This window comes from Callorhinus ursinus, unplaced genomic scaffold (genome assembly GCF_003265705.2).
Source record: "Callorhinus ursinus isolate GAN/ISIS: 27379988/994484 unplaced genomic scaffold, GSC_fseal_2.0 scaffold65, whole genome shotgun sequence".
NCBI lineage: Eukaryota > Metazoa > Chordata > Mammalia > Carnivora > Otariidae > Callorhinus > Callorhinus ursinus.
Genome location: NW_027397127.1, coordinates 1,022,632 through 1,048,987, shown reverse-complemented (window position 1 = coordinate 1,048,987; position 26,356 = coordinate 1,022,632). Strand labels below are relative to the sequence as shown.

The 26,356-nt window shown below is 39.4% G+C and overlaps 1 protein-coding gene across 1 annotated transcript in view; it reads left to right on the top strand.

Annotated features, from left to right (window-relative positions):
- The first annotated feature begins 3,310 nt into the window (after positions 1–3,310).
- HTR2C (5-hydroxytryptamine receptor 2C) overlaps positions 3,311–26,356 on the top strand; it is a 272,709-nt gene continuing 249,663 nt past the window's right edge. Inside the window, exon 1 of the mRNA XM_025853674.2 lies at positions 3,311–3,446. The gene's annotated coding sequence lies outside the window, so the exon portion shown is untranslated. The remainder of the gene's footprint in view (positions 3,447–26,356) is intronic.

Below are 26,356 nucleotides of genomic sequence, written 5' to 3'. Positions count from 1 at the left end.
AAGTCTTAAATGACGAGGAACTTTTATCTACTTAGTAACAATCTTCTTTAAATCCTTCCTGAACTTTTAAATCTGGAGTTTGGGGAAGGAACATATTTGAGGTGAGGGGAATCCCCCTGGTGTGAAAGTTGCAAAAGCATGTCTATATCCTTAGAAAACGCGGCAAGTTTTTGGAAACTGTTCCGGGGACCGCTGGGGAATTGCCTCAAAGCCGAGGATTTCACAGTATATAACTCCTCTGTTTCCAGGGACAACTTCCATAGACATAAGGAAGGGAAGGGAAAGCCGGGAAAATCCTCAGCTGATTCCCCAGTTTAGGCAGGAGTTCGAGAAAACCTCTCTGGCGACCGCTGAGCGCGCCGGCATGTACTTGTTTTGAGTTTGCTTTCCCGATCTTAAAGTGCGCCCTAAATTACTCCTTGCACTACACTCTCCGAGCTAGTGTTGCCAAAACCACCAAAACCCATCGGATCCGCTAGCGCTGGGCCAGGCCGCCACCTGGAGAACCCAAAGAGGCGGTATGCGCCGCCTGTGCGGGGAAAGTGGAGCTGGCGCTTCTGGCTGAACCCGGCGCCCCGAGCCCGGCATCGTCCCCGGCTCGGGCTCAGCCTTTCCGGCTCCAGGCCACTCGGCGGGCGCCGCTCAAAGGCAAAATTTGCCTGCCCGTGTGTACTCGAATTCGGAAGCCCAGGCGCGCTTCAGCCCGCCGCCTGGTTAGCTAACTCCGTGATGCACCGGGAACCTTCCCCATCCCTGAGTGGGCTTCACCCTGGGTCCTTCTCGGTACTTTTGCCTTTCTCGAGCAGAAGGAGAGAACAGCCTAAAGAGCGAGATATGTAAAAGTGGTAGTAATAATCGTAATAATTATTATGACTATGATTATGATCACACTCATCCTCGTCATTGTTGTTATTGTGGTCAGCGGCTCTAAGCCAGCTCCCCAGCGAGCTGGTGAGCTCGAAGAGGTCCCCGCCTTCGGTGGATGCTATCTCAGGCTCTCGGCTCAGCCGAGTCCCTTTTGCCTGGGCGAATGTATCCTAGGGATTTATATTTACACTTTTAAGAGTAAAACTAATGTCTCAGCTTCCAACAAAATAAGTAAGTCCCGCCAGAAAAGCCAGAACGAAGCATTCTGTGCTCACGGGCATAGAGAAAGAAGACACTTGGGGAATTTTTAAAGATGAGTGCTTAATTATTTAAAAAGAAGACATACGTTTTCTCTTTGATATGTATAAATTACTGTTCGCTAACAAAGCATTTCTAAAGATGCGAATGCTGTGCAGTCCGTGGACTTGGCAGCGCTCTCGCCGCCACCTGCGCGGCATCATAGAGTAGCATTCAACAGATGCTTCAAGAAAACTGCGATGGGTTTTTGCTTTGCGAAACAGAACTTGGGTGTGGACAGTATGTTCACTGCCAAATTAAAATCAGAACCCTGCGAAAGTGTCTGAATTCGGTGGGGATGGAGGGAATCCTAGGATTCCCAAAAGCCGCTATTGAAATAGACCAGTAAGTTCCTTTTACAAATTGGGAAACCAAGGCACAGAAAGAAGTGACTCGGAATAAGGAAAGGACCCAACTCTGACCATTGCTCCCACCTCCTTCCCCAACCGTAACTTTTGGTGCTCCTGAGGTGGACGGTCCCCAGAGCGGCCAGCCGCGTCCTTCCCTCTGCGCTCCCTGGGGTTCGAGGCTCCTAGCTGCCGTATGGCCTCCCATGTAGTCCGTTCCATATAATCGGCGCTCTGCGGTCGGGTCCCAAGTAGCCAAACCGTAGTCTCGATCTCTTTCTTTGGTGCAGCTACCTGGGACCGGCAGGGAGCCAGTCCCCACTTCTTCCGCGGCCCTCGGTACATCGCCACGGAGCCTCGGCCAAGACACCCCCCCCCCCACCCTCCCATTTCTTCTTAGAAGGAATCTGCTTTGCCCCCTTCTCGGTGGGATCTTCCCCATTTCTAAGTTTGGTCTTGGTGCCTCCTAGGCGTCTTGGCCAAGGTGGCTCCGACCACCCCCCTTCTCTGCGGGGCAGCCAGGACACCGCAGGCACCTGCCCGGCGGCGCCTGGGAGCCAGTGGAGAAGGGCTCTGCTTGCCGGGCTGCAGCTCGGCATCCCGTTAGTTGCCAAAAGGGAGCTTTTGTGGTTGGCCCCTTACCCTGATGTCTTGACCATGCCAAGGCAGCCCTCACAGTGGCTGGGCAACCAACTAACTGTGGGCCTCAGGCTCTGGACCAGAGAAATAGGTGCAGCCCCACCTCAGAAACCCAAAGGAGCTGCCCTCGGGGTGTCTTTCTAAGCCCTTAGAGGGGGCTGTGGGGTCAAGAAGGAAACTAAGCGGTGCCTTCTTGGGACATGAAGGCCAAGAGTCTTCCTTTCTCCCTTCTCTGCGTTTGGGGTTAGGGACAAGGGGGGAAGAGGGCCTGAGAGCCTCGGCCTTTGCTCACTAAATATGTTTGACCTTGTGAATGCCTCAGTTGCTCCTGTTGGGGAAAAGCCGGGAACCTCAGAGGGAGTTTCAAAGCTTGGTGGAACTTCTGAGAGCCAAGTATGTTAAGGTGTGTGCATCTGTGTGTGTGTGTGTCTGTCTGTCTGTCTGTCTGGGAAGAGGTGTTTTCTTCAATCTTTAAGGGTGCATTCTTGAGACAGTCCCCCCCCCATGATTGACCCTGGTTTCCCCCAGTCTCCAGGCTTCATAAATCAAGTTAATCACCACCGCCACCACCACCACCATGGGGTCTCGCGCCCCCTGCCAGCAGGTTCCAGATGCACTAAGAGACGGCCCAAACAGGCCGGGGGCAGTGTAACGCTGAGCGCTGATTGGTCGCCCTTGGCTCCACCCCTCCTCCGGTTTTGGCCCAAGAGAGCGGTGCAGCATCGCCAGCGCGGGGTAGGCGCTCTGGTGCTCGCCGAGGAAGCTCACATCCTCGGGCGCACCGATCTTTCCGATCCTGCCTTTGGAGCAGCTAGATTGAGAACCTTGGCTACTCCATCAGCCTGCCGCCCCTTACCTGCGATTGCATATGAACTTTTCTTCCTTCTTGCACACCGTTGTCGTCGGAGTCGTCGAGATCGTCGTGGCGCTCGCGTGATGGCCTTCGTCCGTTTAGAGTAGTGTAGTTAGTTAGGGGCCATCGAAGAAGAAAGAAGACGCGAATAGTGCAGAGATGCTGGAGGTGGTCAGTTACTAAGCTAGAGTAAGATAGTGGAGCAAGACCAGCCAAACCTGTCCGGGGGCGCACGGTCGCCCAGAGGAGGTCGACTCGCCGGTGCTTACTATCGCACCGAGCTCCCTCCGTCCCTCCCTCCGCCGAGGCGCGAGATTGCGGCGCGCAGCGCAGCGCAGCGCACTGACTGCCGCGGGCTCCGCTGGGCGATTGCAGCCGAGTCCGTTTCTCGTCTAGCTGCCGCCGCGGCGACCGTTGCCTTGTCTTCCTCCCGGACGCTTGTGGTAAGTTGGAGCCCCGGGCGGCATTGCTAGCCGAGACCCTAACGGCTGAGGCGGGGGATGGGGTGGGGAGCGGGGACAGGTCCCGGATGGTTGCAGCTTGCACAACTGCGCTGGCCCGAGCGGGAGGTGGGGAGGTGGGGGGGTGGGGGTGGGGGGTAGGGAGGGACTCTGAAAGCGCAGCTCACGGAGAGGCTGGGGTCTCTGGGAGGAGAGGGGGTCTTAGTTCCACGAGAGGGGCACTGAAACCTCAAAGGAGGTTGGGAAGCGGGGACTTGAGATGAAGGCGCTGGGCGGATGCGGGGGGGGGGGGGGCGGTGGTCTCGAGAATCCAGCACCCGGATTGCTGAGAGAGAAACAGGAGGCGGGCGTGGGGTCTCAAGAAGTGGAGGGCGGGGTGGGGGGAGAGTGAACGTGGGTGTCTCTGGGCAGAGGTTCTGGCTGCGGAAGGTGCACTGAATTGGGGATACAGGCTACGTTTTTAAGAAATACGATTTCAGGAAGGTGGGAGGGGGGCACAAGGCTTGGGACAGTGGGAGCAGAGTGGGGCGAAGGATCTTCTATTACGTTCTCACTGAAAACCGGCCCCAATTTTTGGAGGGTCTAAGTGAACACCGGTAACTCTGGGGAGATGAATACTGCGGATCTGTGTCTGGGTCTAACAGCTGTGGGCTGAATTTGAACAGCGCTGCTGATGGTCACGTAAGTTTAAGAGGAGAGTATAAGGGCATTCAGCGAGCCTTTTTTATTAGTTTACCTAAGTCACTATATTTTGAAGAGGATTGCGGAAAAGTCCCCAGTGCTGCCTTACTCCGGTTCCTTAACTCAGTTTAACCTGACAAGCAGTCTTAACAGTGTACCTCGGAATTGCTAAGCATAAGAACAGGTTGCCGTTCCTGAAGCCACATAAAGTTCGTCATTGCAAAACGTGTCTGTGTGTCTGTTTCTTTTTTTTGCGCCGTGCCCTTTGCCTTTTGCTTCCTATTGGGTAGTATGCGACCTGAGGTGACCAACATTTTGTATTGTGTTCAAGACCCCTTTATTTTAAGCGACAGCACTCCTCCACTCAGATTCAGCGGGCGACATTTGGCACTTAGAGAATATCTAATTTGGTCGAGAATCATTGCCAGTACAGCGCAGCTTCTTCATTAATATTTACCATCACAAGCCCCATCCAAGGAAACCTCTGGCTGCTGAGCCACTAAGTGCATATGCCCCTCACCACATACCTTTTAGGCAGGCTAACAGAGGGATCCTCGCCCTAGGTGGAATAGCACTTAGCTAAAATGATTGGGGTTGAGGAAGATGCTGCGCAGTGAGTAACCACTGAGCTCCCTAGTTTGCAGGCATTCGTGACCTCACACACAGTGGTGCAAAAGGACATCTGGGTTCTAGAGTTTAAATTTTAATTAAGAAGTTTATCCACTTATCAGCCATTCTGACAATCAAAACATGAACACGGGAGAAACAAGGTGTTACTGTAGTTGACCACTATGTGTAGACACAATGAAAAGGGCCAACTGACATGCCCCATGCGGGGGAGTGGGGGGGGAGAGTTCTTAAACAATGATCATTGTTTTTTGTTTTTTGGGGTTGTTTTTTTTTTTTGCAGTATTTAAGTCACCCTGAATATCATCCTTTAGGAAGAGTATAATTTCTTTGCACACTGATACCTTGATCTTTGAGAGTTATCTCCCCCTTCCCCCCACACACCTCACCCCTGCCATGGGTAGGGGGAATTAAATAGTTTTTTTCTATATTTTGGGAAGGTGGGTTGTAGAATATTTAATTAAATTTGTTATTCCTTAAATATGTTCTTCTAATCCTCCTGGGGAGGAAATAAAATATTTATTTATTTCATCCATGCAATTTCTTTCCTACTAGCTATTATCATCTACAGCAACAAGCCCAAGGTAAGTCCTGAAATTCCGAAGGTGGATAAGGCTTGTGATTGCAATGTCAAGGTAGGATTTGGGGTGCTTAAGCCAACACTGGTAGTGTTTTTCTATCTGCATAATCTAGAGAAGGTTACTAACCCTTCCTATGCTTTCCTGAGGGATCTATATATCTAGAGCTGTCATGGATGAGGCTGATGATATTTTCAAATAATAACATGACAGGCTTTGGTGCCCTATGCATTCATGGGAGGAGAGGTGAGAGCTGACATTTTTGTGAACCTACTGGATGCCAGGCATGGAGCCAGGAACATTACATATATAGATTATTTCACATGGTCTTCATAGCAAGACCTAGCACAAGGAAGATATTCTCACTTTATTGGTAACATTGGATTTTTTCCCTTCCATCTCTCAAAGTATTCTTGTAGATTCATTTACGACAATGGAATAAAAAATATTTATTTGTGCTTTCAAGGCTACCTGGGGAAAAGATGTTTATTTCCTTAACAATACAAGTAAAATCTTAAAAACCTAGCATCTCTGATATAATGTTGGACTGATCCACTAAAGTTTTAAGCAACATGGGCATCTCACCCCCAGCAGCTTACAGGTAGTAGATTTCTCCTCTGGAAAATAAATTCTAAAATCATGGGAGATTTGCAGGATTATCACTACCATTTGGAATTTAATTATTTAGGAATATTTCTGCATTTAGCTGGTGAATACCTAAGTCTGAATAATAATCTGAAGCCTGCAAGAATTCTCAGTTATTTTATTTATTTCCTTCAAGTGAACGTTATTTCTCTCTCCTCAAAAGAAACACAAAAATTAAAACAAAATTTGAGAAAGAGATTGTCCAAAACCAACATTAGTAGCTTCAGCTACTCTTATTCGATTGCTCAAGGCCTGAGATGGAAGGAGGTGGCTACTTTCTGAGCCTACAGGCAAGTAAGTCCCAAGTTACAGTGGCTCCAGAAGCTTCCGACTATTTGGCCATTATCATCAAAGAACCTCTTACCACCCAATTCTCACAGCAGTCAAATACCTCACAAAATAAGAATGTATAGCGCTTGTATTGAGATTATTTTAGTAACGCATCTGGTAATGATTAGTGTGGTCTAGTGGAAGAAATAGTAAATTGGTACCACTAACAGCCTGGATAGCCATGAGCAAACTAGGAAAACTTGACTGTAAGTTGGAGTTCATAACATATATTATTGTAATAAAATAACATATATTAGTATGTTATGTATTAATGTAATATGTTAATCCTATATGATTATTGTGAAGCACATGGATATTAAGCATTTAAAATTTTTTAAGTTTTGTACAAAGGCATATTTGTTTATTATTATTATTTATTTGTCACTGTTCCAGTATACCTATGTTATTTTATCTATAACTTGTACATTCTTGAATCTCAGAAACCTCCAATCACCAGCTCAATGAGTGTTTCAATTGGTCCATCCATCAGTGGCTTTCTTCAAAACATGTTAGGCCCTCCTCATATACTGACAACATGGCTGCAAAACAGCCTTGTAATCTCCATTTTAAACGAGTAACATTGAAACCCATCAAGAGGTTAAGCTGCACTATCATTTAGCCAATCACTAGCAGATTTAATCTAATGCTCACACGCAACAACTCTTTGGCAGTCATTTCTGACATTTTTACACACAAATGATAGAGTAAAAAAGCAGGAGTTCAAATAAGGTGCACATGAACTGGAATCTTAATTATGTTTTTTTTTTTCTCCCTGTACCCAGCATCTCTACTTCATCTAATCCTTCCTCCTTTCAGCTGTGTTTAAGACTGTGCCATCTGCAGTTTACTAAGATACTTGTTTATTACAAGATTGTATATATAGTTGGCATTTCATAAAGTCAATCTTATTCATTAGCGTTAACTTTGTTCACAGAGGACCGGTTTACGTGATTGAATTCGAGAAGCACTAGAAAGGGCTTTTGGCCCCCAAATTAGTAGTCTTCATGGTTTTCCGCAGCACTTGAAATTCTACATTCAGGAATTTCCTGCTTTAACCTCAGTCACTGTCTCCTTTAAATACAAACATCCACTTAGAGGGGTAACTTATTTTTGTCATTACCTATTAATAACTAAGCATAAATGTATTGACAGCTGTCGAACAGCCTTTAGAACTGCATGATACGACAGCCACCAGCCACATACGGCTATTGAAATTGAAGCTAACTGAAATTAAGTAAAATTATAAATTCAGTCCCTCAGTCTCACAGACCACATTTTAGCTACTCAACCACCACAAGTGGCTAGTGACTACCTCTTGGACAGTGCAGATACAGACTACCTCCATCATTGCCGAAAGTTTTTTTGGACAGTAACGTACTGGAAAGGAAAGATCCTTGGCTTTTTCACTGAACACTTCCTCCACCTCCTTGCCATAACCAAAATCTGGAATTTTCCTACTTGGATGACTCCTATAGAAGCTTTCCTGCTTCCTGACAGATCCCTCAAGTGGAGATGGATTAATTCTTACCCTCTGCTTCTCCCCACTTCATGAGTCTTATTACTCTTCCATATGGAAGGGCTTAACACTATGGGTGAATCTCTCCACTAGTTCCCCCCCCCCCTTCTTTTTTAACTTCCAACGCACTAGAACCGGTCTCTTCTACTTTGACTTAAGTAATGTTTTATTGATGCTTACAACATTTCAATATTTCTTTCTTGCCTCTGCTGTCTACACCGTCATTGAAATTTTTGGCACCTGGTTCGTCCTTATTGTCCTTTTTTAATCTTGCCACTTTCTAGAGACTTCATTATGATGATTGCCAAATAATAGTCTAGCCTCATAATTCCTTGACCTCTTATTTTTCCATCGTCCTCAGGCCCGTGGACACCCCTGAAATACATCACTTTCTAAAATTTTAAGTTCAGAAATACTACGCTCAGATTATGGCATTCAGTACCCACTTACTCTGCACCTTGCTTCTTTTGTACCTGCTCTTCAACCTCAGCAAGACTTCCCAGGCACCCTCTTGGCTTCACTTCATTTTCTTCCTAGTCTGACCCTTATGCCAGACATGACGTTTCTCATCATCACCCAATACACACTGCACTCCTCATTGCCCTTGCACTGCCCCCACCTTTTACCTCCACTCTTTTGGGCTGATCTGTCCTGTTTTCTACTCTGATTGCTGAGCATTACTGGAGAAAACTAACAAAACCACACCTTGATAGTCTCCAACCTCAGCCGGGCCCTCAATGCCACTCAGTAATCCTTTTACATGCCAAGTTTACCTGTTAACTCCCTTTCCTATACCCTTAGACACATGTTCCACACTTCTGCCACCCGTGCCAACTTCTGTATTCCACTCTCAAATCTCCTAATTTCAGTAACTTTACTTTCACACTGCACCGAGAAAACAGAAGCAAAGGAGATGTACAAGGAAGATGTCATCTTTAGTAGCTTCTCTCTCCTCTACCTCTAGACATTTCTTTACCACTTCTGTGCTTACTTCTCTTGCTTTGCCTTGGAAAAATAAGAACCCCTGTTCTTCTCCAAAGTTAACTTCTCCCTCTGTGCACTGGATCCCATTTTCTTCTATATCCTAAAGATCTCATCCATGATATAGCCTTCTCTCTTTCTTAAAAAAGATTCTATTTATTTCTTAATTTGAGTCAGAGAGAGAGAGAGAGAGCACAAGCAGGGGGAGAGGCGGAGGGAGAGGGAGAAGCAGGCTCCCCGCTGAGCAGGGAGCCTGATGCGGGGCTCGATCCCAGGACCCTGGGATCATGACCTGAGCTGAAGGCAGATGTTTAACTGACTGAGCTACCCAGGCGCCCGATATGGTCTTCTCTTTTCTACAGTATCTTACATGGTTCCTTTTGGTTCCTTGCCTTCCACATACCAACTTCTTTAACCTTCCTTATGTTGAAAAATGGATCCTTTCTAACAGGCTACCATTATTAATACATTTCAAGTTAGTTATTAAAATAACCACACTTGCCTTCTGACCCATTTTCCATTAAGTAGTCTCATGAGCCTATTCCGCATCCCATCTCCAACGATACTCCTCTATCAGAGTTTCTTTTGGCGCATGGAACAACGTTGAGGGTGTATAGGTGGTCAGCAAAGGCCATTTCATCTGCTCTGAATTCTTAAACATGTTTCTCATTTTTCAGTGGAGGTGACTATAAAAACAAAAGATCCTCTGGTTGACAATAAAGGAAGTAGATTTCTGATCAAAGGAGCGAGCAATAAAGGAATCAAGGAATGGAGAGTTAGTTTGAGGCAACTTGGTGCAGCCTGAACTACTGTACCAGGTGGCTAGCTGAGCCTGGGAAGAATGAAAGTGAGCAGTGAATGCAGCTTTCCAAAGAAAATGAAGCAGCTTGATTGGGAGTGAGGAAGGGAAGGCGAGCATTCAGAGTTGACTCAGCATTAAAACGCAGGATGTTGCGGGGGAGGGGTAGGCTCAATACAAAAATTTTAAAAATAAAAATTGAACACTACCAAAACCAAAGGTGATGTCAACTGTTATCTAGAGAAGAATAGCAATGGCCACACTGGCTAGGGTTCTCTTTATCTTTTCATTTTTCTAAAAAATGACTGTTGTCTTTAAAGTCATTAGTAAATTCCTATGAGTAAATGTCACAGCGTTCAAATTTTTTTATAAGTGTATTTTAAACTCACGTATCTCTCATTTTATCTCAGTAATCAAAGCCGTAATAGTTTCAGGTAGAGCTTCCTATAGTTGAGGTAGGAAGACTTGCCCAAGCTAGCACATAATCATTCTTCGCAAAAGAGGTATAAAAGATGATAAGAATAGCTGTTATTTATTGAAAATTACTATGTACTACAGATTTATAAGAGATTTACATGTAGTCACATGTATAAGTCTCACAACTACCCTATGAGAAGGTACAAGTAATATCCGCAATTTGCAGACGGGGAAACTGAGGCACAACAAAGCAGTTAAATGATCCACTTTAACTAAATAACCGAAACCAGGCTTGGAATGTGGCAGTTTTGATTCCAGAGACCATATGCTGTTAAGCAGTAAACTCTAGCACCTCCGTTTAGGTATTGGCTAATTTATCTTTCCTACTGTAGCCACTAGTCTTTGGATAGGACAGATTTGCCTGTTAAAATGAGGATATTATCACTGACAGTGTCTATTAATCATTAATACGTTGTTTGGCAAAGTAATAAGAAAGGCATGTAACATTTCATCTGGAGCTTCAGCTATCAAGAAAAAAGTAAAGCAAATGAGAAAGTCCTTTTAATGCTGAGGGACTGAGGGACAGGAAGCCTGAGTGAAGCTCAGGGGACTTAGAGAGACCATTTAAAGACTGAAATAAAATCAGGGAAATAATGCTGTTACGTACGGAGGATGACGGGAAAGAGTCAGGTGTCATGACAGTGAGTTGGACACATAAGTGTGTGTGGTTTGTCCTGTATGTGACACACCATGACAAAGGCCATTCAAATTCAGTCCTTTATATACAGTTGCCTACTTAGAATTCAAACAGGAAAATTGAAATCCTGGAGGTCTGAGACTGGAGGGAACGGAAGGGTTGTTAAAAATTATTTCTCCTGTATCAGAGAGGATTGAAGTGTTGTCTGATCCCATTTGCCATGTAGTGCCTTTACACACTTGGCATCAGGAGAAATAATTTGATAACCATGGCTTGGAAAATAGGTACTGCAGGAAGTAATTGTCAGTTTTTAAGTTTACTGATCTGAACTCAGGTAGAAAGACTGGATCCGAGTACCGTCCTTAAAGTAAAGTTAATGAAGAGTTTAGAAGAACATACTGACAAAAAAGTTTGTATGCTTAAAGGCTTTGTTTGTTTTAATTGGTGAAAAAACCAATTCCATTTACTATTTCCATTTTAATGACATAAAAACTGTGACTTGCAATTCAACAATAATTTATTGCTAGAAACTCTGGCGTAAAATGGGGAAGTTCAGCACTGTGGTTGGTGCTCCCCCTCCTAAACCTATCTAAATTCTACCTGGTCTTCAAGGTCTGGTTTAAGCCCCACCTCTTGCATAAAGCTTTTGCTGACTAACCCACATATATGGCAAACTCCTTGCGCATAGTAAGTAATCAATTAACATATCTTGATTAATTGTATTGCTATATACATATGATCAATCTATATCTATATTTATATCTATATATATCCATCCATCCATCCTCCTAGGAATGTATGTTCCAGTAGTTAAAGGTGAAAGAAGATAAAGGAAGAAATACAGTAGAATTTCTAGCACACCTGCACATAACATTTAAGAACTCAAAGCATCAAACGGAATAACAGATTTCTCTGAAACGAGGTCATGTCATCTCTCTCTCAACATATTTTAGAGCAATTAAGAAATTATAAATCTCTTCAAACTAGTTTATAGCTAAAGCTTATCCCTATCATATGCAGTTTTAATTTTTCAGTTCACTCACAGTGAAATATATATAACTATAAATATATATAAATATTTTATAAAATAAATGATAGGTAGGTAGATAGATATAAAGGAGAGAAAGAGACACCTTATTCTATTGGCCATTAAAGGTAATGATCAATAATTAGGATCAATTCCATATTCTGACTGTAGCATTCCCTTGTTTTTTAGCTTTTAATTAGTAACCTCAAAGGTCTACACTCATTTTGTGGTATGAGTTGATGGTTCAGAATGGAGCAGAATTTTTTCTTTTTAAAATAACAATTCCCAAATACCTTTGCAGCAAATAAATTTGTACACAAGAGCTTTATGGCCTCATTTTTATAACAGGAAATCAGAGGTTCCTATTAATGAATTGCTATGAGTGGTAAAATCATGACTCTGTTAGGTTTTTTTAAATCTTAGCTTAGAAAACCAGTTAAAATTATTTTAATGCTTTGTGGCTTGTGGGTAGATTGTTCTAGAATTTTTTATCTGGTTAGTCACTGATTACCAAAGGGCTAATACCTCCATATCTTACACTATTAAATGTAATGTCAGTCTAAAATAGATGCAGAGAGTAACTGATGATTTTACTCTTGGTGGAAGTAAAAGAAAGAAAGATCTGGTATCTCTCCAACAAAATTTTCTTAAACCAAGTTTTAAGAAAGCGTCAATGAGCTGGTTTCTCAATAGACTTATTTCTCTCGTCTTTTTTTTAAAGATTTATTTATTTATTTATTAGAGAGAGAGAATGAGAGAGAGAGAGAGAGAGCATGAGAGCGGGGAGGGGCAGAGGGAGAAGCAGACTCCTTGCCGAGCGGGGAGCCCGATGCGGGACTCGATCCCGGGACTCCAGGATCACGACCTGAGCCAAAGACAGTCGCTTCACCGACTGAGCCACCCAGGCGCCCCTCTCTAGTCTTTTCATCATGCTTCTATTCCTATTGGAAAAAAACCACTGTAAACAAATAGATAGAATTGTTGATGTATGGTAGAATTATAAGCCCCAGAACTTCTCATGGATATAATGACTCTGTTCCCCGCTTTGGAAGATACCGTCTATTAAGGTAGTTACTTCTTTTTGCTTTAAATCATTTTTATTGTGGTAAAATACACATAACATAAAAGTTACCTTCTTAACCATGTTTAAGTATACAGTTCAGTTGTGCAACCATCACCACCATCCATCTTTGTTATTCTTTGCATCTTGTAAAACTGAAACTCTATGCCCATCAAACAATTTCCCCTCCATCCCAAACCCCTGGCAACCACTGTTATACTTTCTGTCTGATACAATGACTCTTGATTTCCAAAATCTTAAGTTTGCACGTGCTGATTCATTAGTCTGAACGTTCATTACCTTCCTCTCATGGGATAATGGTCTACCTCAACTTTTCCTGCTTCTACTACCAAACCTCAGCCAGTTATCTAAATGTTTTGTAAGTCGATTGACAAAATTCATAACCCATGTTTATCTGTCAAATTAGTCAACTACATAATGAAGGTGAGTGAAAAGCTTGTAACAGTTATGGAATTTCAGCAAGTAGTTTTTAAGGGCCTACTGTATGCTTAACATTTCATTGGTCGTTAGAGAAGTGATACACGTATTACACCAGACTTCCCCGAAGAAGCTAATAGTCCTGTTAGACCAAAAAGGCAATTCCATATAATAATACAGTTCTGCGGGGCTCCTGGGTGGTTCAGCCAGTTAAGCATCTGACTCTTGACATCAGCTCAGGTCACGATCTCAGGGTCATGAGATCAAGCCCCCTGTCGGACTTTGCACTAGACGTGGAGCGTGCTTAAGATTCTCTCTCTCTCTCTCTCTCCCTCTGCCCCTTCCTAACTGCTCATGTTCTATCTCTCTCTCTCAAATAATAATACTAAGAAGAAGAATACAGTTCTGCAATTATTGTATAGACAACATCAACTTCTTCCCTTCCTACATTCCTATTCGGGAAAAATGAAGGGAAAATGCACCAGTTGCTTGTTTTGCTTGGGCTTCGGTTTCTACAACTATAAAATGAGAGGGTTGTAACTAGGTGATTTTTCTGTAAGGATCTTTCCAACTAACCCTTTTACAAACCAGAAAACAGAAACCACTGAGGTTAAGTGACCTACATCCTTAAGTTTGCAAATCTGGAGACAAATTATATGAATATACAAAATGGGGAAAAGAATATGGAGAGAACTCTCACAGATCTTACCACTCACATGAAAATAGTTAGACGTAATAGTTAAAAACCATTAAAAACCTAAGAAGATAATACATTGTTATAAAGTAATTTGCTACTTTTTTACCTTAGTTTTGTACTTTGCTTTACTTTTGTACTTTAAATGAAATATATACGCACACCATGTATTTACTTTGGGTAAATACCATTTCAGAAGAGCATGTGTTCTTATCTATAATTGATATTCTGAGTCTCTTGATTTAGATGAAGCAACAAGATCAAATAAAAGTACATTTATTTCTAAATAAAAGTACATTTATTTCTTTTTTTTAAAGTATTTTTATTTATTTATTTTTGCAAGAGAGAGAGAGAGGGAAAGGGTGCACACGTGTGCGAGCATGAGCAGGGGAAAGGGCAGAAAGAGAAGCAGGCGCCCCGCTGAGCAGGGAGCCCCATGTGGGACTTTATCCCAGGACCTTGGAATCATGACCTAAGTCAAAGGCAGACGCTTAACCCACTGAGCCACCCAGGTGCCCAAGGACATTTATTTCTGCAGCACAATACAGAATACATTTATGGCAACACTTACATTGTTAGAATTAAAAAAAAAAAACTTTATCCCTCCTCCCACATTTCTTTACTTTTTCATGAAAATTGAAATAATGCTTGTTCTTTCTGTCTTGGAGTCATTCTTGGATCACCCTTCTCCATGTATTCTCAGTTAAATCCATCAATATAGCATCTAAATTATTTTTACAAAATGCTACTCAAAAGTTTTCCCCTTTTCATTCTCATCATGATTATAGAATCTTAGGGTTAGTGCCTTAAGGCTCACTTCATATGACTCCCCAGTTCCATGTTTCAACCCTGCACATCTCCCATGCACACAAAACCATGCTGCCCAACTTCTGGGGAAAGCATATGTACTGTTAATAGCAATCAGATGCCAACGTAGCTGTCAAATGTCAAGGTGAAATAAAAAGACTGCAAGGGGGGGTCATGAAGTAATGAACTCCAGGTAATGGGCCACATTAGGAAATAATTGTAAACAGTCACATTCTTAATTCAGAGAAAAATGTACTGTTTAATTAAGGTGGGGCTATGGAGGAGACTAAGGGCATTATGCAGATTATAAAGCCAAGAAACAATACGTAAAATTAAAATGTGTTATGATTTTGTGTATGCGGTACAAAGGGACTACTGGTCATAAAAAAAAAAATTATCTAGTTTGGGGCACCTGGGTAGCTCAGTCAGTTAAGCGACCGACTTGATTTCGGCTCAGGTCATGATCTCAGGGTCATGGGATGGAGCCCCGTGTCATGCTCCGCACTCAGCGGGGAGTTTGCTTGAGATTCTCTCCCTCTGCCCCTCCCCCCCACTCGCGCATGCTCGCTCTCTGTCTCTCTAAATAAATAAAATCTTTAGAAAATTATCCACATTGACACCCACGTACATAAGAATAGCAAAATTTGAATTTCAAATCTGAACAAAAATGGACATCATTAATTCTGCTACTTACATACCACTTAGCACACTGTACTGCATTTGGTTTTGTTTGTTTGTTTTTTGTTTTTTAGATTTCAATGTCTGTCTCCTAGGTGCCAGCCTCGGTGTCCAAGGTTTTATGCACATCATCTCACTTTTTAATTTGAGTCTTATCTTTCTTATTGGATTATGAAATCACAGAGGACAAAATTATATATTATTCGTGTTTATACCTCTACCCCAACTACCCTCTGCATACATCATTACACGCTGTGGGTTCTTTCAATATATATTTGCTGAACAATTACTATGTAAGAGCACAAAAGCACTGTGGGGAAAGGTTTTTAGAGTACAAATTTAGAGTTAAATGACTTGCATTCTAGTCTTTTATCTGCCTCTATGTTCTCACCTATTAAAAAAGTAAATCAGACTGAATGGGTTACTAAGGTCATTTCCAATGCTACAATTTCTGAAAATACCAGCAGTTTTGTAGTTCTGAAAATCCACCTCAAATAATAATGCTCACGTAGTTGATTTTTATAGCCTAGAAGATAATTGTCATAACTCTTCTTCAACTACTTAAGTATTCCTTAAACAAGCTAAAGCCAAATCTCACTCAGGATCTTAATCTTGTCCTAAATGTGAAATGATTCAGTATTTAAAGACAACTAAACAAGTGAAAATGTCCCTTCTTTTTGTCGTCACTGGCTCTCGATCACAAATTAAACGTAACCATTTTTAGGTAGTTTAAATTAAACTGTCTGCAGCTACAGTCCCTCCACAAAAGTTCATTAATATCTTGCTAAATATCAGTGTTGTCAATGCTTGCTTAGTTTATGATTGAGCCTCATGATTAGAAATTGTCTTTTCCTTTAATATATTCTTAGATTTAATTGGGTATGTAATCTATTACTTTATAAAGGGCTTCAAAAGAAACGGACATTTGTGAGCAGATACTCATCTCGAAGCCTTTAATTACATTTCATATTATCTTTTTTTCCCCTGTATCAGAATCTTTCTTTTATGGGGAGTATTCAGTTTGCTGTATTTGTATTCAGAACTCTTGAGTCTTTGAGGGTGACTACAGATGGTTGGACAGAGAATAAGAAAGGTAATTTATAACTTGTTCATGACTTTTTTCTGTGTTCTATTTTGATTTCTAATTACTTTCTCCTGAAAATGATATCTAGCTCCTTTATGACTATCTTTAATGAATCTAAAGTTATACCGTTTATGATGACATAAAGTACTTTTAAAGGAATTATTCAAACTTTGGTCCTCAGCCAGATTTTAACCTGTGGCACTCAAGCCTACTCTAGATCTAGCTGAATAATCGTTTAGGTTTCTATCATCATCATCATTTTAAAAATATTTTTTTGAAGCTGAATTACACCAACATTGTAAAAACATGACAGAGAATATAGCACCTTTTCTTAGAGTCGCAGAACTGTCAAGCCAGCATTTAACGAACAGTGTTTGTGTGATATGGTTCCTACCATGGAGGAATTTACATTTTATTTGGTAAAATGAAATATATACATGCACATCACATGTTCTTTGGATAGCTGAAAATATGATATTGAATCTCTGGAGATAAGTCAAGCCTAGAGATAAAGGAGTTTGGGCCAATCCATACATTCTGGCTTACCTAATTTCAGAACTTTCCAAGGGAGAGAAGGTTGTAGAGAGAAAAGAGCAGAGGTCCAAACAGTAAGCATTGATTATGTAAAGCTTTGGGGAATATCTAAGAGTCATATTTTTCTCGGATTATTCAAAATAAAACAGTTTTTCTTCCCCAACTTTATGCATTATTACATTCAATTATTGCTAAGGTTCTGTTTAACAGTACATTTGACTAAGTACTCCAAGGTCTCCCAGGAGAGGAAACAACACTTAAGTTGTGATCTCCAGTAATTTGGAGTCCAGTTGGAGATCCAATATATGAACCCTACATAAAGGATTTGGGGGGGAGGTCACTGTTAAATTAAACTTAGAGAAATTTCAAGGAATAGAGTAGACAAAAAAAAAAAAAGAAATTGTATGGGATTAAAATGCTGATATAAAAACCTTTTTGCCCCAAAGCCCAAAGAAGGAAAATGAATTCGGATAAACTCTCTCAGGTGCCTCGTTCACTATCATCTAATCATATCGTGACCAATTCTCTTTTTCACTGACTCACAGAACTTCTCAGATGCATAATATTTTTGTAAAAAACAAAAACACCTCCATGAGCCTGGAGTCATCCATGTTCCACCTTGTTGCTCTTAACTTACTTAAAAAATAAATTAGCAAATATGAGTTCAGCACCTTCTGTTTGTCTAGTAATGGATTAAGTTAGTTGACTAAGGCAAGCGAAAATAGTAAGCTTCTTACAAGTAGGAATCATATGAATTATTTCTTATTAGCAAGCCCTTAGATATCTGAATTATACCTTGGCTTAAGTAAGTAAATGATGAGCTATAGATTAGACTCTCAGATAAAATCAATTGTCTGAATATCAAGTGACTCTTAATTCTCAATACTAAAAGAGTCATTCTTAATTATTAGATAATTTATAGAGCTTGATATTTTAGGAATATTAGCAAAGTACTTCACAATTCCAAAATACAAGGATGACATTCTGAAAGCATTAACACATTAACACTAAGCATTTTAATAAAGCAATAGAACTAAAGTATACTGATAACGTTTGTAACAGACTTACTATTGCTTGTGTTCCAGCAATAAATAAGTTAAGGCTTAGAGAAAGTCCCTGACTTGTTCCAGGTCCCACAGCTAATTATTGGCAAAACTTACAAAGAGAACCCAAATCTCTTAAATCTGAAATCAGGTTCTTCTCCACCATGGTCTACTGCCTTTTGAAGGCTATGTGGCACAGTAAATGAAAGCCCTTAAAATCTTGACTACATCATACTGTCCTTGAGAATCACGTCATGCTTCATAAATCCAGAATAAATAGAAACTGAATTTACATTATTGGCTTCAATAATCAGAAAATTAGTACAAGTATGTGAATACTTTTAAGATTATGGCTTTCATTCTTACTGATATAGGTAAGAGATCCTATGTGTATATGATATGATATACATTATATATATATATATATTCACAACAAGACTAAAAGAATCATGTAAAAGACAAATAAGAGTATTTTTTGAGGTTCAAATTAGATGACTGACCAGTTGACAGGCTGTGTGCATTTATTTATGCTAGCATTTATATTTTTAATTTGCTGGAGCAACTGAAGTCTGAAACAGCTCAAGGCTGGATGATTCCTTTCTATAAATTACATCTCTTGAAATGTACAAATGCAGGCATGAGTCACCAGCTACAGAATTCCAGCTTTAATTCATTATGTCATTTTTATAAGGAAACAAACCGGTGACCTTCATGTGGTTTTAAGGACAATGAATCTGTGAATTACAGAGTATGGGAAAGATGTGATCATAACACGAACAATCAAATGAGTTCAATGGTATGATCTAAAAGGTAAAAAAAAAAAAATAAAGTACATTTTATAGAATGAAGTCTGTTTACTTCTGTGATTCTTCTTCCATTATTCACTTACATGCATGCCTTGCATATAGTGGATTGATTTGAAACCAAATTGAAACATTCAAATAACTCGTAAGCAAATTTTAAGCAGTTAACTTTCATTTGGATTGTGCCCTGGCAGAAACAGTAACCAGAAGGAAAATGCGTAGCCCAAAAAAATCTGCAATGTAGGTTTTGTTGAGTGGTTTCAATTTTGTATTGATTCAACCTTTTGTCAGAAATTTTAAACTACAGCGCTACTGAAATTGTTACTTATATTTACCATTCCATCTAGGAAATACAGAGCAGAATCTCTGAGGCAGGATGTGGTTCAGGAAAGAAATCGTGGGTACCTCTGGTAAAAAAGGAAGAAGGGAAAGGAATTAACAAATATTGAGACCCCCCACCCCCCATCCTAGTCAGCCCTTTTGACAAAGTACATATATTCCCTCGTGTAATTTTCACAACAGCCCTAATAAATAGGAAACAGAGACACAGAGAATTTAAGCCATGTGCCCAAACACATAACTAATGCGAGGTGGAGCCAGGAATCAAGCCCAAGTCTGTCTCACTAGAGAGGTATACCTTTTTCATGGCACCTTGATTAACAGCCTTAAGTCTTGAAAATATGTCAAGTGCTCATGCCCAAAATATACCCCCAGTGTAACATTTACTTAGTCACTGGCAATATTCGCAAAGAACTAAATAAATGGAAAACAAGTCAGGAGGTCCCAGTCATATATCAACTTCTACAAATCAAGAATGTGTGTGTTTTCAAAGATTTCAGTTTATTTTTAAAGGTGAGGGAATCATTATTTACTAATAGGAATAAAGATGGAAAAATTGTGCAAAACGTTATCTAATAAGAGTAATTGGCAACGAAATAGGAAAATGGTAGAAATGAATCATAATATTAAAAAAAAACCTAACAGATTATTTAATTAGAGGTCTCTATAAGAGCATTTGGAGTATGTAAAGGTAAAAAAAAAATGAAGCTTTTGAAGATGGGGTTTAAGATTAGATGAGGAGTATTATTATATTTGGTCAATATTAGTTAATATTGTTATCCATATACTCTTTACCAGACAGTAAGTAAATGTTCTAAGCTTAGTTTGGGGAATAGTTTGAAAAGCAGTTTACATAGGTTTTAGGGTCTGAGCATTCTCATTTATGAGGATAATTTGTGCCTTGCAAGATTGTTCTAAGGATGTAATGTATAATGTATACATGGAAGCTAGCTCGTGATAAACTCTCAATAAACAATAAAAAAAAAAAGATCAGACAGATTTACCTTAAGTTCCCCCAGATCACATTTAGTAGGAAAAAAAGGCAGTCATAATAACAGAGGAAACGTTTGAGTACAGATTCCATGAAATTCCATCCTGTTCTTATACCATAATAAATGGTTCTCTTTTCATCTAATTTCATCTATAATGGTTATATATTCTCATAATTCAAGAAGCTCAAATTTAAACATGGTATCTGGGGCGCCTGGGTGGCTCAGTTGGTTAAGCGACTGCCTTCAGCTCAGGTCATGGTCCTGGAGTCCCAGGATCGAGTCCCGCATCAGGCTCCCTGCTCAGCAGGGAGTCTGCTTCTCCCTCTGACCCTCTTCCCTCTTGTGCTATCTCTCATTCTCTCCCTCTCAAATAAATAAATAAAAATCTTTAAAAAAAAAAATAAACATGGTATCTGCATTTTAAATGCAAAGCCTACTAATGTCAAAGTTTAAAGCTCCCATTTTATGCCTGTCTATAACTTTAAAATGTTTTCTTTTGGTATTTTGATAATATGTTTTGTATTGAGTTTTTCCTGTGATTTTTACGGTGAAGCTTGTCACTTCCAGTTGCATAAATATTGTGACTAACTGGTTTTTTAATAAAAATAAAACATACCAAACAAATCCACCTGCAATCTAAGAATATTTTAAGAACCAGTTTCCAAATGCTATTCCAAGCAAAAGCCTATAGAGTATTTAGAATCTGTCACTAGTTTTTAACTGAATTCTGATTTCGTTTGCTTTAAAAAAAATTAATGAAAATCACTAGTTGTATATATGCCAGTATAATTTAAACAAAAAGGGGGCTGAGAGGAAGCTATGAGCTTGCATGACAAGGTACAGAACCCCCACCAAATAACATGTAATGAATATCAACTGTGAATGGAGGAGCTAAAATGAAGATTCAAACACAATTTTTGCCCATAATAAAGTATAGAGTTTCTTCTACTTGGTTATTTATTGGATGCTTAGAGACTTGGCACTTTCCCCACCAGAGAAGTCACTGGAATATATGGTTTGGTGTTAAGATCAATGATTTAAAAAGAGTCATCTCAAATAGAAAAGTTTTCATTATTCTGATTATACAGAAACACTGTATATTTGCTGATGCGAGTTAGAGGCCAGGTAAAAATTGACCTTTGAGTCTATCTTATTCAATTAAAAAAGATTTCATTGTGCTTTAGTTGTCTTTCTATGTTTGTCTAGTTCAGGGTTGTTTTAACGTTCCCCCCCCCCCAGCTTCCACATCACTACAAAATGTTGACACATTTTGTTTACACATGCAGTGCTATAGGTATTAGCATTATTATTTTTTTATTTAAAACCTGGCCTTTCATGATTCTTAGATGTATAAATGTTAGATGAATCACATGATTATTATGTGAAATTAATGTATTTCCCAATATATTTTTAAGAGAACAATCAACCTTTCAAAGTTATTTTAAGATCTGATTTTTCATTGGAGGTCATGGATTCAACCCCAAATCTTTTCTTACCAGTTTTATCACCCATTTTAAAGTATACAATTCGATGGTTTCTAGTATACTCACAGAGCCACATAACCACTGCCACAATTTAGAATGTTTTTATCATCCTCAAAAGAAACCCTGTGCACACGTCCCTCCTGACTACCTTACCTTCTACCCCCACCCAGACCCACCCCAGCTCTAGCCAGCCGGAAATCCTTCCTCTCTCTCTAGATTTCCTTATTCTGGAACCTGCAGTCTTTTGACAGATGTACTTGCTGGGAATACCAGAGAAGTTGTTTCATACTAAGAAGAGTTGGCAAAGAAAATGAGATTAGGTAGACTCAGGTAATACGGTCTTGATTAATCTGGGTAAATCCTTAATTTTTTTTTACACTTCTGACAGTAAAAAATTTTGTATCTGAGTTTCTATCATCTATATTTTTGTTACTCAATTTTTGTATCTGAGTTTCTATCATCTATATTTTTGTTACTCAATTTTTATTTTAGTACCACAAAATCAATAAAAAGGAAGACATGCTCAAAGTACTCCTGTTCAAAATCAATTGATTTCAGAAACCTTAGTTTCAAACTCTGGAAAGTTCTATTTCCAGTCCATCTCTTTCATTTTTCCCATTCTATCCAATCAACACTTGCCAAACTTGACTATCCTTTCCAGAAAGGAGGCATTTACATCAGAAAACTTTTAGGTGTGTGCTATTTGCTGTTGAATGCCATAAGAAGCAATTGATTCAAACTTGCCATCTGTTTGGTTTTTTTTTTTCCCTAAATCTCTAATATGGAACACACGTCCCTAAAATTACACCTATTCAGAGGATTTTTATGAAGAAAATTGCCTTTCGTTCTGATGGGGTTTGCATTATTCTTTTACAATGGTGTAGCCTAACACATTAGTAGCAACTCTCAATTGGTATCCGTTTAGCTGCCAACATCAAAAAACAATTTTAAGTGCATGAAACCTGAAGATAAAACTGGGCCAAAATATGATGTTACCTTCCCATTTAAAGTAATCAATCTCATAATATCTAATAATGTATATCAATAGGTCCTATTTACATCCCCAAATGCACGTTTTAATCTTCTTCTTCTGAAACATATATGCTTTATACACAATACAAAATAATTGTTTTTGTTATTTGCATTGTACTAAATATGAGGATGTAATAGACAATGCACTATTTTGTGTTTGAAAGCTTTCCCAGTGATTTTGTCTTTTGCAATTGCTCCTTTGTTTTGCCATGTTCTGCTGGACTTGTGATCCACTGTTCTGAGTGTCACAAATAGCCCACTCCATTGCTCTCTTTGACACAGCACAGTTAAGTTTAAAAGGCAGTATCACATTAGACAAAGATTGTGGTATTAGAAAGTTCAATGAACTTGAAGAGAAAGTTAAGAAAATTTAAATGAATAAATCAACAAGATAAGGCAGGGAGATATGTGTGCTTTAAATAGTCTGCTAATAAGACTCAGTGAAAGAGAGAAAAAATGGTTTGAACAAAGGTTCGAAGACATACAAAAGGAGAAGAACATACCTTATGATTTCATTTATATGAACTTCTAGAACTGGCAAAAATAATCTAAAGTGATAAAAGTAAGAAAATGGTTGCTTAGAGTTGGTGGGGGGTGACTACAAGGAACATTCTATATCTGCACAGGTGTGTATTATTTTCATCAAAACTGGGCAAACTATATTTAAAGCATGTACATTTTATTATATGTAAGTCATACTTCATTACAGTAGATTTTTTAAAAGTCAAAGTAGTCAGTAAAGGGTGACCATTGTGTTTGAATGTGATCATATTTGAATGAAAGATACCTCCTTCGTTTTAAATATGAAATATCCATGCCTTTCCAAAGAAGTAAATTAAGCTCTTTTGTAATGTATTCCTTCTGCTCAGGATTGAGTACTGGCATTTTAATGATGACTCTTAGCCACCATAAGAAAGGCATTTCTTTGATAGACCTTCTACTTTAAATGCCTGCTTTTTCCCTATAATTTCAACTGAGGAGAAATAAAGCAGCAAACTTATCCATTAAATCGTTCACAGGATGCTTATGACTTTTAAAACACGATTTTGAATTGAAACTACTGTTTTATAATATTCTTTCTCAGGGTAGGCTGAAAGGAAAATAACAATAATTTTTGTAGGAAAAGTAAGATAAAATCTGTCTTGAACATCCACAAAATTGCCCTTAATGTCACTTTATAAATCAGTTATAAATAGCACCAGAAGTAATAGGACTGCACGTGTGAAATCGAAAGACAGTGTATGCACTATTTTTGTAGGAGGGAATTACACAGTGTTTGGATTAATACATAGAGCTAGGTTGTGGCCATCTTTCTTTTCTGTCTAGAGTCACTAGCCTACAAAGCAGAAAAATCTATCAAAGTCATGGGGGAATTTTAAAGATAACAGTTCAGCAAGACGGATAGAAACTGGAAATGACAGAATGTTGATAATAAAATATGCCTCAGATTTATGTATATAAATAACTGAAAGAAAAAGACTGAGAATGTATGGTAGATGCAAAAAATTACTATAAAAATGCCATGGCTGTGGGGCAGAGGCAAAGCAAGTGGGGCTAAAGAGAGAGAAAGAAATTGAAAAAAAGTTTTATTTTTGCCTAAGGTATTCCAGACTTCTTCAAAATTAATTAAAATTTTAGAAATGTATGCACAAATGTTGGAAACACCAGAAAATGTATTTTCAGTTGATAGATCCAGAAGTAATTTTTTATTCTTATTTTTAATTTTTTAGGATTTATTTATTTATTTATTTGACAGAGAGAGGTAGCGAGAGCAGGAACACAAGCAGGGGGAGTGGGAGAGGGAGAAGCAGGCTTCCCGCGGAGCAGGGAGCCCGATGCGGGGCTCGATCCCAGGACCCTGGGATCATGACCTGAGCCGAAGGCAGACGCTTAACGACTGAGCCACCCAGGCGCCCCTAGACGTAATTTTTTAAACTATAAGATTGATTGGTTTTTTTTTTATGAAGGAACAGAAATGCTTCATTATATCTGAATCCTCCCCCCCAAGGGGATGTGGACACCTGCAATAAATAAATCCTTCATAAATAAATGGCACAATCACGGTCATAGCTCAGTGTTCTGATTGCAATTGTCACAGTTAACCACTAGGGGGCCGTGATTCCTTTGGCAGCAGTTCTCTGACCACAAAGGTTTTATTCCTTGCAAGGGTACTTCGACTGTTAAGTGCGAGCTACGATATTAAGTATTAAGCGCGTAGAACAGGACTATGTACTGAGCTACAGTATTAAGCAGGTAGAATAGCTCATTACTGTGTACTGAAATGATTTCATGTTTTCCTGCATTTCTATGTTTAATTTTTATTGCACAGACTAATAACTTGGCCACCAGCTTCTTCAGCAAGCATGGAATCTCATCATTACTCAAAGATTGTTATTAACTTTGTACCTCTGCTTCTTGAAATATACTAGGTAGAACCAGTTTTGTATCCCTTTTCATGAAGAAATTCTTTTTATTTACTATAGACCCCCATCATTTGATGAAAATAGAAGTTTAATGTGATCATGTGTTCTCACATATTTGTTTCATAAATCTTTGTATTATTTAGAGCTGTAAGACAAGAAAATGCGAGTGTAAATTTATAATATTAAGTGTCTTTTCTGACATTTAGATTAATATAACAGCTTTTACCCATGTTATTTTTCACTAATTTGAAGTCAGAACTACTTTTCCTTTACTTTTATTAATTTACTCTTTATTTGCTCTTTCATTAAGGAGTGAAAAAAAAACAATTTGCTGTTATAGTCTGTTGTCTCTTGAATGATTAAAAGGGTAGTGACGTTAAATTATTTAAATTGTGGCTTTAAAATGTATTGCATAAGTATTTTATACTATGCATCAGATATGTTGACTTATATTGATAAACTTATGAGCAAAAAAATATTTTAATGTCTCCAAATAATATGATAATTAACATTTCTTGTGTATTTCTAATAACTCTAATGGTCTTTACATTATTTGATTTTATTTACTTGAACCAATGGAAGAATTAGTTTCGTAGGGGAGGAAAAATTCTTCCTCTACCCTGTTGGACTCTGTTACCAAGAACTGCAAATTAAACTGACAAGCGAGAGATTAACAGGAGGAAAAGTTTTATTTCATATACATATGAGGCCAACAAAAAAAAGTAGCTGGCTTGTTTAATGGTAAAGTTAAAGACTTACATACCTAACTTCGTGAGGATAAAGGAGGAGTGAGGAACAAATTCTCTGGGATAAACAAATAGGTTTCTTTAGGAAAGACAAATGGATTTTTAAGAGAACAGACAAGAGATAAGCTTGTGATAGTGTTTGTCTATACAGGTACAGGGATGAGTGGTCTTTCCATCTCCTCCAGAGCCATACAGTTCCATGGAGAGGGCATTTCTGGTAGCCTCATTCCCAAGGAATTGCAGCTTTTAGTCAAAAAGCCTTCTCTTTTAGTCAGAGGAGGTTTTTTTCTGCATATGTTGAATCTCAAGATGTCTTCAACTTAAAATAAGCTTTATACCAACTCTGGGGTTCTGAGTGGGTTCCCACAGATTTATATTTTAAGAAAATCTGTGTATTTAAAACTTTCTGGTCATGTTTTATGTGTTTTAGGGAACTT